The 4,950-nt window shown below is 38.1% G+C and overlaps 1 pseudogene across 1 annotated transcript; it reads left to right on the plus strand.

Moving 5' to 3' along the window:
* Positions 1-394: 394 nt before the first annotated feature.
* Positions 395-1,330, plus strand: LOC308251428 (olfactory receptor 7D4-like; annotated as a pseudogene). Its single transcript has one exon. The product of its transcript is annotated as an olfactory receptor 7D4-like (transcript).
* The last annotated feature ends 3,620 nt before the right edge of the window (positions 1,331-4,950 follow it).

Genomic DNA, 4,950 nt, shown 5'->3' on the forward strand with positions numbered 1-4,950 from the left:
TGAAAACACATGTTTTAATCACTTTTATAAGATGCAAGTAGTATGGAGATTGTCAAAGTAAGCACCTTAAACATCTTTAGTTATTTTGGAAAGCTAGTATGAAAGAAGAAATTGGTTGATGTCCATAGATTTCAGTAAGTGAATTAGAACCAGTGAGTTGAAGATAAAAAGAGAAAGACTTCAGCTAAATTAAAGAAAGTCTGCACAATTAAATCATCATTTAAAATAAAATTAGGTAACCACTTAAATGAGTGAATGACTGGCATTGGAATGACTACTAGATCATGAAGGAAGCCCACACAAAGGGGGACTGAAAAGGCGATGACTAGCTGGGATGCCATTTGGCTGTTTACTGAATGTTGCTTTTTCCTCCTTTAGAATACACACCAGCTGCATGGAAGCTGAAAACCACACAGAAGCATCAGAATTCCTGCTCCTGGGTCTCTCAGAAGATCCTAAACTGCAGCCCTTCCTCTGTGGAGAGTTCATGTGTATGTACCTGTTCACTGTGCTTGGAAAATGCTTTATATTTTCCATCAGCTCTGACTCCCACCTGCACACAGCCATGTACTTCTTCCTCTCCAACCTGTCCTTTATTGAAATCTGTTTCACTTCCACCACGTTCCAAAGATGCTAGTGAATATGCAGGCACAGAACAAAAACATCTCCTACACTGGGTGTCTCATTCAAGTGTATTTTTTTTATGATTTTTGGTGGAATGGACAACTTCCTCCTGACTGTGATGGCCTATGACCAGTATGTGGATATCTGCCACCCCCTGTACTACACAGTCATCATGAACCCAAGCTTCTGTGGCACTCTGGTTCTGACATCTTGGTTCATCATTGTCTCGGTCTCCCTGCTTCATATTCTACTGATGAGGCGGCTGACCTTCTGTGTCGGCACGGAAATCCCGCATTTTTTCTGTGAACTGACTCAGACCCTCAAGGTGGCCTGCTCTGACACCTTCATCAATAGTATCGTCTTGAATGTGGCTACTGCCCTACTGGGTGTGATTCTTCTCACAGGAATTCTGTTTTCTTACTCTAGGATTGTTGCCGCTTTAATGAGAATATCCTCTGCAAGGGGAAAATATAAAGCATTTTCCACCTGTGGGTCTCACCTCTCTGTGGTCTCCTTGTTCTATGGGCCAGGCCTGGGGGTCCACCTCAGTTCTGCTCTGACCCATTCTCCCCTACAAAACTCAGTTGCCTCAGTCATGTACACTGTGGTCACCCCCATGCTGAACCCCTTCATCTACAGCCTGAGGAACAAGGATGTGAAGGGGGCCCTGAGAAGGCTCCTCAACCTAGCAGCACCTTGTCTATGATGGATCTCTGGCCTCAGAACTAAGGGTACATCGTGGGCCCCGAAGGTAAATGTTGCAAATTTAAATATCTGGTTCTTTTTCATTCCTCAAAGACAGGTTTGATTTCTTCTATTTCCAAACATGTATTACTTTGCTTTTGTTTGTTTTTGTATTAGTTTTTCTCAGAAATTCCTCTTTTACTTTTCTTCCTTATATGCAGTCTACAGTGTTCCATGTTTGGTCAGCATTCCTGCAGCTATTCTTAAGATTTCTCACTTTAAACTTAAAGCACTTATCATATCAAGTGCTGACTTAATTTCCCAAAAAGTTGTCCTTATGTGTTGCTGATCTTCATCTTAATTGGGTTGTATCCTTTTTTTTCCAGATAAAATTATATGAAAATCATACAGTAATCAGAACAGCATGATAATGCTATCAGGACTCTTCTTGTTTCTTCACATGAATGATTTAATTTCATCTTAAATACATTTTTGTGAGAGATTTTCTCTCATTCACTTTCCTTTTCAAAAGAAGAGACAGAATTGAAGTTGGACTACAACCTGGAAAGCTGACTTTACTATCTTACCTTTCACAGGAACTGTGATGTGATTTTCAAGTTCAGAGTAGGAATCTAGATTTGAAAGATGGTTTCGTCAGATGTCCTATAGGAATTTACCACCTGGAAAACTGAGAAGTGTCATTCCCTTCCATCCATCTTCCTTCCTTTCCTTTTTTATTTTACTTATACTTCCCATTATTGCAATGCTGATATACACTTTCTAAGATCCAAAGCCATGTAACAATGAGTACAATACAATAGGAGTTGTTTTCTCAAGTGATTTAGTTATTTTATGGAACTCTGTAGGGATGCCTCAGAAAGAATAGTTACACATTTGTGTAACATGTTTAGAACTTAATTCTTTTGGGGGGAAGAATGTTGACAGAATTCATTCTGCAAGGAAGCATGGAGGAGTACATGCTGGTAACATTCCTCTCATGTTCTCTGACATCCTCTCACCAATTTCCATTGCATAACTGCCAACATCCAGTACCAGCAGGAACTTACTTTGCCCAATATGTGGTAGCAGAAGTGACAGGGAATTATGTCCCATCAGAGACAGCTCTTGATGGAGAAGTGTGGGGTATAGCATGTCTTTCATCCTTTATCTGGAATAATGCTGAGGTTTATGTTTTTTATCATTTACCGGAATTTCCCCTGGAGATGAAATCTCTGTTTATTCACAGTGGTAGGTGCCATAATGCAAGCTTCATTCGATATATTTTCTTTTGTATATCAATTCCCCTCTCTCCCACTCATGTCCCTGGCTCCTTCCAATATAGTGTTTGAACATAAACCCTTGGCTCAGCATCTGCTTCTGCATGAACAAAAATCAACACAGGGGCTAATAATGTGATCAAGTAAGATAATATCATGAAAGGAATTAGGGACTTTGGAGAAAAAATAGAAACTAATTATTTGGGACATATTAAGGACTGTATAATTACTCAAAAAACAATTTTTTATAGAGGGAAGACTTATTTGATCTTGTTTTCATTTATTCCAATTCAATGTGTGTTTATTGTCTACTCTACAAACTGAGGAAGAAACCAGAGAGATACAAATGATTGTACTGTGGAGTGAGGAGCGTAAGAATGTTTGTGTGTAGCAGGTCCTGTTCAAACAAAAGTTTTGAACTCACATTGAGTAATTTCAGAAAAAAACTCTTTAAATTTATGTTTTAATATTTTTATTGAGATACTAGAGGCCCGGTGCAGGAAATTTGTGCATGGGTGGGGTCCCTAGGCCTGGCCAGCGATCAGGGCTGATCAGGGCCTTTCCGCTGCCAGCCAGGGCCTTTCTTCCAGCTGCTAGCCAGGGCCTTCCTTCCCCGGCTGCCAAATGCCCACCAAAGCCTTCCTTCATTCCGCATCGCCCCCTGTGGTCAGCACACGTCATAGTGAGTGATCGAATTCCCAGTCTCCCGGTCGAACTCCCGAGGGGACACTTTGCATTTTAGCCTTTTATATATATAGATAGTTTACACATAAAAAGTTCACCTATTGATGTAGTAAGTTCAATTATCTTAGTAAATTTCTAGTGTTATGTATTTGTTAACAAAATCCAGTTTTACAATATTTTTATCACCTCAAAAATATCTTTTTGTCCACTTACAGTTAATTACCACTTCAACTTTAGCATAGGAAACCCCTTTCTGTCTTTATACATTTGTGTTTTCTACATATTTCATATAAATTGAATCATAAAATATGTGGCCTTTTGTATCTGGCTTCTATTTGGTGTATGTTTTATAGGGTTATTCATGTAGAAGTATGTATCAATATTTTATTCCTTTTAATTGCAGAATAGGCTTCTATTGAATGTTTATACCACAGTTTGCTTATCCATTTACAGCTGATGAACAGTTAGCTATTTCCAGTTTGGAGATGTTAATAATGCTGCTGTGAACATTTGTGCACATTTCATTGTCCTGATACACATTTTCATTTGTTTTGGGTAGATACCTTGGACCGAAATTACTAGGTAATAGTGAAATTTATGTCTAAATTTTAAAGAAACTGCCAGGGTTCTTTTTAAAGTAGTTTTACATTCCCATGATGAATTCATGAAGGTGTCATATTTTCCACATCTTCACCAATACTTAGTATTCATGAAAAACTGCTAATAGGAGAATATGCTTGAGTATTTAATAAAAAAATGAGAAGAAATTTAACTGGGAAATATGTTAGGTAACATTCAAGAGACATTCAAGAGTCTGACAATAAGGAAGCTATATGGAACTATGGCTGAGTTACTAGAAATAGGTTAGATACATAGATGGACATCAGATCATTGAGGTCATTATAAATTTTTCATTTGTTTATACAGCAAATGACATTATTGCTTCTATTCCAGCACTAAGGCCTTCTTCTCCATGCAAAGACTCTCTTGACTAGAGGTTGCTGTTTTAGGTTCATTCTGTCTGAACCTGAGGAAATCCAGGGTGTTCCCCTTACTCCATTTTTATCTGCATTTTCTTTTTCTTGAATCTTCTCAGTCATGGTAGATCAGTAGTTTTCATCCAGGAGTGGTTTTCCTTTTCAAAACAATATAGAATACATAACAGATGTTATGGATTGTCCCACTGATGTTCTTCTTATTAGTGTACCTCATTCACTGTCTTCCATTACAAAAGACCAATAGAAGTCATAGAAGAGGTTCTCCCAAAAATACAAAAAAAAGTTGACCAAAATTAAAGCAAAATAATCAAATATAAATAAACTGGAACACATCCAACTAAAAAGCTTCTGCACAGCAATGGAAGCCATCAACCAAATGAATAGGCAAACTAACAGAACAGGAGAAAATATTTGCCAATCATATATCTTATGAGGGGTTATTATCCAAAATGTGTTAAAATCTCACACAACTCAATAGCACAATCCAAACGATCTAACTTAAAAATGGGCAAAGGATCTGAATAGGCATTTTTCTGAAGATGACCTACAGATGGACAAGAGGTACATGAAAATGTGATCGGTTCAAGATGGCAGCAGAGTAGGTGTAAGGTGCACTCACCTCCTCCCAGGACCAAACTGGAATTACAACTAAAATATAGAACAATCAACCTGAATAACCAACT

The sequence above is a fragment of the Plecotus auritus genome (assembly GCF_963455305.1).
Source record: "Plecotus auritus genome assembly, chromosome: 6".
Taxonomy (NCBI): Eukaryota; Metazoa; Chordata; class Mammalia; order Chiroptera; family Vespertilionidae; genus Plecotus; species Plecotus auritus.